The sequence below is a fragment of the Schistocerca piceifrons genome, chromosome 3 (genome assembly GCF_021461385.2).
Source record: "Schistocerca piceifrons isolate TAMUIC-IGC-003096 chromosome 3, iqSchPice1.1, whole genome shotgun sequence".
Classification (NCBI taxonomy): Eukaryota; Metazoa; Arthropoda; class Insecta; order Orthoptera; family Acrididae; genus Schistocerca; species Schistocerca piceifrons.
This window is the reverse complement of record NC_060140.1, coordinates 351,519,537-351,529,585: the sequence shown is the minus strand read 5'-3', so window position 1 is coordinate 351,529,585 and position 10,049 is coordinate 351,519,537.

Sequence of the window (10,049 nt, the reverse complement as noted above, 5' to 3'; positions counted from 1 at the left end):
TAGTAACCAGAGAAGTAATATGTAATCAGCTTTACTACCTTTCAGACTACAACGTTCAAGTCATGATTTCTCTCTCCTTAAGTCATACTTTCAGTCTGTAAGGAACAATTTTGCTGTACTAGATCTTCCGGTTCTTAGATTAAGCGTCAGTCGTGGCTGGAAAAGATGGGAGAAGCTTCCCTCCAACGTTGTGTACCTTTATTTGGCAGTTTAGAGAGATAGTGGACCCCGCCGCTACGTATAGGTGGATGGATGTGTAGCGATAAATTGAAAGATAAAAGCCCGGAGGAAATAGCGTTCTGCGGAGGCGGTAGTTAAGCAACAGGCCCGAGTAACTGGCTGGCTCGTGGGATTTATGGACAACACCATCGCAGCTGAGGGCTGGTGGGCGCCTGAAAGTTGGCAACAACCAACACAGCCCACTCTCACACCACCCTCCGACACTTGTCTCAGCCCTCATTTTTGTTGGGCAAGTTGTGAGTGTTACGAGTACTGATACTGCCTCTGACATGTAAGTATGTTTAATTTTTGTTTATGGTAAACACTCACTGCAAAGTCCTTTTCATTCACCTGCACAGCGGAACTATTGCATGTTCAACAAAGATGAGTGCATGAAGGAAAAGGTATTAGCAGCTTCCTGGACTGAATATAAGCACAAGTGATGTATCCACGTCCATTGCATCAAATTCCCAGGACCAGAACTGCCTTTGAAATGTACATGTTACATTAAATGGTAGAGCGGGAAAACATCATAAATATTTAGTTTCGCGTGTTTTTCAATATCATGCGACTATCAAGATTTTACATAATAATGTTACTCATTCTAGTTTCTGTTGGGATATCGTGTTTCTGTTATGCCACATTAGCATTAAGTCAGTGATGCGTAGATGTGTTTTTAGTACGTTTTCTAAGCTCATTGGTCGTTGATGATTATTTTTACACAGGAATAAAGATAGCTTTTAATTCGTTTCTTTTTATTTCTCCTTCAACTTAGCTCCATTTATAGTCTCCCAGTTTAAATGGTATCCATTTCAAAGGTACAAGACTGCATCTTCAGGCACAAGAACGTGGTAATCTATGTACATCTGGAACATATATCATACGGTAAAGCGCAAGAAGAACTGCTCGTTTAGCAAAAGGTACGAATACACTTTGCTTAAGTACTGGTCTTTGATTTAATCGCATATGAATTAAGAGCAAGTCCTGAATCATAGCACTGCACAGATTCTATTCAGTTTTTTTTCCTTAAACCAAGTACAGTCAGAATAAATTACCACGGAGCTTATGAATGAAACACAAAATAATGAGAAAGATAGCCAATCAACATTTTTCTATAACTGAAATGAATTAAAATCTGCAGTGTTGGCTAACTGAAGCTTTTGAAATGGAAAGAAGTTGTAAGGTACCATAATCGATACCCTTACTGACGATCGATTTAACAGGTAATTTTCGGTGGCTGTGATATTGCTGATGTCATAGATGGTTCTGGAAGTTAAACTTGCCCGAAGGTCAGGGGCTCCAGATAAAGCGCACATGCTTCTGAGACGCTACATTGAGTCAATCACAGCCTCTTGGCTAAGGGTGACAGATGGGCTGCGGCTCAGGCGGGCGGATAAAAGATTTATTTCGAAGTACAATGAGTCTGAAAGTGATCTGGAGAAGTATTTGACTCGTTTCATGATACAATGATAGAAAATTCTAGGGAAATTATTTTGTGATGCAAAAGTGTGTCTGAAGATCACAGAATGATATGTGCATGGCAGCCATTAGCAGGACGTGGAAAACTAATTTCTTAGGTGAACGAGTTCATTTACATTTTCTCTAGTCATTTTGTGATCTCATGTAAGTAAATGTGTGATATAAATAAATACTGTTATTATGAATTGTAATATTACTGTCAATGAACCCGTTCATATTGTCTATGCAGTTATGTATGCTCCATACCAGTAGGGAAAATGATATACGTGTAGAAGTTTAACGAACACAAGAAACACAATCGATGGGTGAATTAGTTCAAGGAGGGACCCAGGAGTGTAAAGAGAGGCGCTTGTGGTAAGTCGAATTATTGGTAGAAAAGGCGTTTGTATTTTGTTTTGTGAAGACAAGTGTTTCTGAATGGTATAGGGCGGAAGGCGAAGTTTGGTAGAAGAGAACGCATAGACTGGAAGAACAACTGTTAAAGGCAGAACTCGGAAGCCTTGAGACGGGTGAGAGGCGAGCAGGGTGTGAATCGGTGAGTAGCTTCATTTAATTGTGGAGAAAAGAATAATTATGGCAGTGGTGAAAGTAGGAAAAGTTTGCAGAAGGTCCGAGTCAGCAAGTCTAAGACAAAGAACTTGATTATTTGTGCAGAAATACAAGACGAACTTGCAACACTCTAGAAGGCTGCGCTATCGTTGCTGCAGTGTGCTGAAACTCTAAAGAAGAAGAAAACGAACCTTAACAGTTGAAGACATCAGCAGCAGAAAGAAGAAATTAAAAACAAGAAGATTTAGAACAACACACCGGACAGAAGACGCCATGGGGCCACAGAACGTTCGAGAATCAATAGCAATCAGATCACGAGAGCTTTATCGCATCGTAGTTCATTCAGGCAGCGACGCTGGAAGCCAAAACAGAAACACTGAATTAAAATATTCAGCTTAATTACGTGTGGAAAACTGACAGATATAATTCAGTACATGGAACTGTGAATTGTTTCTAAACAGTATAAATAGTATGTAACAGCCAAGCTTCCGAGCAATTAACTTTGAATGAGAGTAATAAGCCAACGACTTGCTATTCAAATACGCAGTTCAACAGCTACCACCGTTAGAAATGAATATATTTGTTTTTAATACATATTAAGCTGATATATCCCGTCACGCCCTTTTGGAAATTGTTTAAAGCTTTTATATTCTGTGTGTTCTGCTACCAAAGCGCGCGTTGGGGCAGCAGCAAAATTTGGTTTCAGTTTTGGCACTTAAGTTTCAAAATCAACGGAACCGCCATAGTCATCTTGCTCCAGCTCGGCGATATTCAAGAACATCTCTTCGCCAGAGAACAATGTTGCAATCAACACGATACGGAGGTATAATAAGGGATATTGTACTACAGACACGTTGTGGGTTGCTTTGAAGCCGGCGTCGCCATGTTAGATGTCCCAAAACATTAGGAGACTCCTGTTTAAGACTGTTTCTTGTTCTTAATTACTGTTGTCTGTTCGTATCAGTCGACAGAAATACAAACGTTACAGTGCTCTTATGAATAACAAATTGTCAGGAAGGCATTTTCAGAGGTTTTTCTGGTCTTAAACACATATTTGATTCAGTAGTACCACGAATTTGGTCTCGTTTATGTACCTGTCTTTATGTTACATTTCGAATAACCAAGAAGAGAAGTAGGTGATACGAAAAGTTTTCTTTTGTAATCCAGCATTTTCCTTAATTAATGACTGAAGAAACAGATGTTCGATCCATGTCCTCTTAGCGAAAGTGCTGTTAACAAATTTTGCTATGTTTCGTCGGTTTCCAATCTTTATTTCTCACAGCGTTCACCCAGAGACCTTTTCGCATTGGGGACTATGTCAAATGACAGAAATAAAATCACTACAGTAAAAGTAAACAGTGCAACGAAAATTCATGTGTATAAAAGAAAATATGACTTGGACGAGTCCACTTAAGGTTGACTGGTTGATTTGGGGGAGTGAACCAAACAGCGAGGTCATCGTTCCCATCCGATTAGGGAAGGATGGGGAAGGAAGTCGGCCGTGTCCTTTCAAAAGAACTATCTAAGAACATACCTGAAGCATCTTGGGGAAATCACGGAAAAACGAAATCTGGATAGCCGAACGCGGGTTTCAACCGTCGTTCTCCCGAATGCGAGTCCAGTGTGCTAACCAGTGGGCCACTTCGCTTGGTGTCCACTTACGAATGAAATTGATTCATTTACACAAACAGTCATTTTTTGTCAAAACACCTCCAAAGAAACTAATGTCTGAGGCAACTAACATGGCAGACGTCAAGATAACGCCCCTTATTTTACCTCTGTGCATCACGAGGTAAGTCATATTCCTGATTCAGCAATCAACTATGAGTCGCCCTCTTTACAGCTGCATCGACAAAACAAACCTCTAACTGGATATCATGTTACAGTGCACTAATTGTAAAAACAGTACCAATATTCCATAGGATGATAACTAACAGTGCCCTGCGATGTAGTAATTGCGTCTGCAGTAATAAATTTATCACGCTGCAAGAATTTTACACACATACGATACAGAGTAGTGCTATTAACATCATAGTTCATAAAACTCTTACTATAGCTTTACGTAGCAACACCATACTATCATTTACAGAAGTATTTTTGAAGAGATTCTAAACAAGATTATAAATGATATTAATTTATTGTGATTTCGTGAGCTTAAAACAGTCCTTTGGGAAACATCGTAGTAAATAAAATTGGGACTACATAGAGTAGTGTTACTATCAAGCATTACACGCAAGTACTAGTCTGTGCTGCAAATCATTTACCTCCAGTTATGGTGCACTTCGCTATATACTACTAGCCCATAGAGTGATTAGCATTTGGGTATTACTATCGATCTGAGTTTTGGCTACACTGATCTGTCAACACTTCAGCAAGCCTATTCTGTTCACTTACTCTGTGCCTCTGCGCATAACATTTACATGGAAAATATTTGAATTTACTTAGCTGCACAACTGCATGTCGTGCCTATCAGTTAACTGATAGAAACTATCACTACGGCAGCACTTGTAATATTTTGTAATTTTTATCTATTTATATATTTCATCGTATTCAAGATTTTTAAGTGTGTTTGTAGGTGTGACAGTATGTCGAAATTATCATTTCAGTCGGGTGCCAAATATCCGCTTAAATACATTAAGTTGGAAGCTTTCCACATTAGGTGTAAGTTGACAGAAGGGGCGTAGCATCTCAAGTTATATTTAGACAGCAAGGTACTGTTGTAGCTACATTGTCTATGGAGTCATTATGCATTTACGACGGTACACTATACTCCTGCTATCAGAGTTTAAATACAGGCTGTCTTAAACCCTCTGAGCAATATTGACACAGATGATAGTGGCTTCTCAAACAGTTACATTGAGATACAGAACCAATAATCGTATATGCATATTTATAGTGTTATAGACAGACACTACGTACATTGCATAATCACAATGTAGCTCACAGTAATTCTTCACAGCGACGTCCACTAATCTCAATACGTGTATTACAACGGTGTACGCGGTTCTGCGACACTTTACAAAGATCCTGGGTATTTGTTGTGCAATGGAATAGGCAGCGAGAGGTAAACAGCGTATATCCCTGACGACGAAACAGACATAATTAACACAACCTAGCTCATAGCACGAGTGTTACGTGACGGCCACGTGCACCGCACCAGTGTAGTGGTGTCTGTTGTCCGTTGTATCAGACAGCTTGTGATGTGTCCATGGTAAGGTGTGTTACTGTGTCCGGCGCATGATCCCAGTGTAGAGAGCATACGGATGGAATAGGTATTATACCCCAGTCATAAAGAACATTGCAAGCATTGGAATCAAAGGATTTTTGGCCCTATGTTCACTTCTGTTAATCTACCGCAGTGCTGTAGTGCCGAACTTTGTACAGAGATGAGGCCCCATTTACCTGTGATGGTGTTTCCAACTGCCTCAACAGTCATGTCTGCAGTAATCACAACCCAAACGCAACCCAGATTGGTGGGAACCAGGAATAGTTCTCTGTTAACGTACAGGAGGCCACTGTCCAAGATCACATGACAGCACCTTTCTTGCTGCCTCCCCATTTGACTGATCCACGTTACTTGGTGTTCCTGTCATGTGTCCTGCCACAGTTCTTGGAAACTGCACCCCTTGTTGTCAGCAATAAGACGTTTCAACATGACCGAGCACAAGCCCACATCCGTGTTAATCTCTGTGAACACCTCAGTAACATGTACCCTCATCGTTGGAAGCAAGGTCCTGTCATATGGCCAGTGCGATCGCCCGTTCTCACTCCTCTGGCCTTTCTCCGCTGGCATTACGTCAAGACATTGATGTGTGACACTCCCTTAGAAACGAAAGATGACCTGCTTGGTAGAATCCAATCTACCTGTCTCCTGGTTCAACAGATACCAGGGATCTTTGAGAGATAGCGACGGAGCTTCATGCGCCGTTGCCACGCATGCACTGAGAATGGCGGTCGTCACATTGTTGTTGTTATGTGGTGTACACTGTGTATACACAACACATTGAGGTGACGAAAGTCAAGGGATATTTCCTAATACCATGTCGGCCTTCCGTTTGCTCGGCTTAATGCAGCATCTTGAAGTGGCTTGGACTCAACAGGTCGTTGGAAGTCCCCTGCAGAAATACTGAGCCATGTTGCCTCTGTAGCTGTTCCAAACTGTGAAAGTTGCCAGTGCATGGTTTTGTGCATGAACTGATCTCTCGCTTATGTTCCACGAATGTTCGATAGGATTCACGTCATGCGATCTGGGTGGCCAACCCATTCGCTCGAATAGTTCAGAAAGTTCTTGAAACAAATCACAAACAGTTGTAATCCGATGAGATGGCGCATCGTCATCCATAAAAATTCCATCTTTGTTTCGGAACACGAAGCCCATAGACGGCTACAAATGGTCTCTAAGTAGCCGACCGTAACCATCTCTAGTCAATGACGAGTTCAGTTCGACCAGAAGACCCAGTTCATTCCATGTAAACAAAGCCCACACCATTATTGAGCCCTCTCCAGTTTGCACAGTGCCTTGTTGACAACATGGATCCATTTTTTCTTGGGGTCTGCTCCACACTCGAACCCTACCAACAGCTCTTACCCCCTGAAATCGGAATTCATCTGAACAGGTCACGGTTTTCCAGTCGCCTTGGGTCCAGCCGATATTGTCACGAGCTCAGGAGAGGCGCTGCAGGCGACGTTGTGCTGTTACCAAAGGCACTCCTGCTGTCATAGACCATTAACGCCAGACTTCGCCGCACTGCCCTGTTGTTTGTCTGTTATCACTGACAACTCCACGCAATCGCCGCTCTCGGTCGTTAATTGGAGGCCGTCGACTACTTAGTTCTCTGTGGTGAGAGGTCATGCCTGAAATCTGGTATTCTCGGCACGCTTCTGACACTGTGGGTCTCAGAATATTGAATTCCCTCACGCCTTCCGAAACAGAGTGGGCCGTGCATCTAGTTCCAACTACCACTCCGCGTTCAGTCTGTTAATTCCCGTCATGCAGCCATAAACACGTCTGACACCTTTTCACATGAATTACTTGAGTACAAATAGCTCCTCCAACGTGCTGCCCTATTATACCTCGTGTACGCGATACTATCGCCATCTGTATATGTCGCTGCACCATTACTTTCTGTCACCTAAGTGTAAATATGCTTTCCCGACCATTTGTTCCCTATCTCAATCCAACCGGTTATGGACCCACTACAACCTGTTTTAATTTGATCCAAAAGGTTTGAGATACCCTATATACAGCGTGGAGAGGACATTTTTTTACTCGTATTTGTTGATTGTGACTGGATATATTGAAGAGCACATTAAAGACTTGCAGTCTCCATAGACTTTCATAAAAACTGTCTTTTTCTACGAGGAAATAGTTGTGGTTGCCAACCAGCCACATGCCAAAAAAAGTTAAGACCGTTTCATGTGGCGGGGATGTGGATGACTGCTACTGAACGTAACATCAATCGTTAAGACCAATTCATCTTTGGAAAGAAGTACCGATGAAGCAGTAATGTTGTACGTAACTAACAGTACACCAACAGAACTCGAAATAAACAAAATGAATCAACAACCATAACAGAATTAAAGAAACTTTGCTATGTTTAGGGCGCTACATGGAAATTTTAAATAGAGTTGGTGAAGAAACCAATTTTAGTAATTTATAAATTCGAAGATCTAGTCGATCGTGTGCCATAATTACGGACGAGTTTGTCGACTTATCGGAGTGAATTTAATAAAATAAATGCAGCCGGTGCTTTAATGGAAGAAGAGTGTCGATATTGGCTGTACGATATGCGAAATCATACAAATATTACGAAGAATTTATTCAGAAGTGTATTAAGAAGTTTTGGTCGAAGAACATTCAGGCTAATTCAGTATGGTAATTTATGGTGAGTTGAGGGATTAGAAGAGGCAGTGTTTCAAAATATTGTCAGAAGATACTTAACAAATAACCAATCACTGGGTAGTGTTTTGCACTCTTAACCGGGGATAAGACTATCAAGAAGAATATCACATTTGATAGGTGAAGGGCTGTGGGAAGATATAGACACTTTGTGCGAAAAGTGGGAGAGGTAGAAGCCATATTTAATAACAATCGCTCACCAGAGCAATGTACTATAGTGTAGCAACTGTGTACAGGCATATTAGTGGAAGCCTGAGCAGTGTACTGCAGTAGCGCTGACGGCAAGCGAGCAGGATGATGTCACTGTAATAATGCAAGAAGGCCAGAGGAATGTTGCGAGCCAGGTTAGCCTTCTGAAACAGCGAAGCTGCCGGTACTGCATGGGCTAGTGCAGCAAGAGGCAAAGCAGATTTCCCCATTGACAATGGCAGTAGTATTTTAAGATACGTGGCTGGTAGTGGTGTACATGCACAACAACGGCGCCCTTGCCGACTATAAGTACTGGTCATATTTGTAATAGAATTACTGTGTCTTGCTGCCCGCCCAGGACGATGGGGCTGTGCTACATGAGTATGCAACGTACATTTGTCAGCAGAGGTCACCAGTTCGAGGCCACAGCAGGGCAACAGCTCTAGACACCAAGTCCCTCCACCATTCCACGCTTAGTTCTATGGCATAGGTGGCCACACCAGGTTATCTCCAGCAGCACAGCCATCTCCAGCTCAGGGGCAGCGGGTTGCTTTCCGTGCACACCAGCTGCCATCCGCTACTGCTAGACCGGCATCTCAGTGTAGTGGGCATCTCAGCCATGATGCCACCAAAGGGCGCCACTCGCAGTAGCGGCCACAGCGTCATCAAGTTCGCACACAGGATACACTGGCTTACGTAAGGAGGCGCGGTATATTCCGGTGTCAGCGACACAGAGAGTAGCCACTGCACTGAGAACAGTTTCTCTTCCCAACTTCGGAACATCTGCTATTAACCGCACTAAATGGTCCCTCTCTCATATATGTATTAAATAATAGCTCTGCCTTATATCGCTTAAATTGTTTAAATAAACAATATTCCATGTATTGTCTAAACTGTTTAAACAATATTCCATACACTGAAATCGATTTCCCTCCAAATGACAGATAAACTGAGTGTTTTTCCTACCAACTTCCGGAAGGGAGAGGGGAGGGGGAGGGCTGCGAGGTATCCGAAAGGATGGATTTAATTAATTGATCTATTTAATTAGTTAATCAAATTAATATCAAAAGTGTGCTTGTATCGTCGACGGGAGTTCCCTGAGGGATGGGACAGGAGGAGGTGGAGGGGGAATGTAGGCAACCCGCACTAATCAATTGCACCAATGCTACCCTTGCCCTACTAGTTGTGGGACAAGCTTCGTGTGGCCCTAAATCGTTGCCAAATGTATGCAAGATGGCGAATCCAAGATGGCAGTCATAGATGTGGCAATGTCACAGTGACGTCATGGCGGGAAGTTCAAATTTTGGCGGGAAAATAGTTGTATTACCTCTAATAACCTAACCCTCTCCCTTCCCTCTCCACCTTTCACCCATTTCCTCCCTCCCCTCCCCTCCACCACCTCGAAATTGGTGGGAAAAGGACATATTCAGTGCTGGTCTGTTGGATAGGATGGATGTAAGTCATTATTTTGTATGCATTGCTCCCCTCCCCCATCTGTAAATTAGTGCAAAAAGGACTCAGTCTGTGTGGGGATGCTGGACAGGATGGACGTAAGTATTCATAGTTTATTTAAACAATTTGAGTTGTCAAAGACAGTAGCTCCATCCAGTGTAATCCCATAACGTCCAGAGTTCAACTGACTTAGTTAACAACACCACTCACCAGATAGCACTGTCGTCCCTCCCCATCTCCCCTCCTGTGACGTAATCCAAGA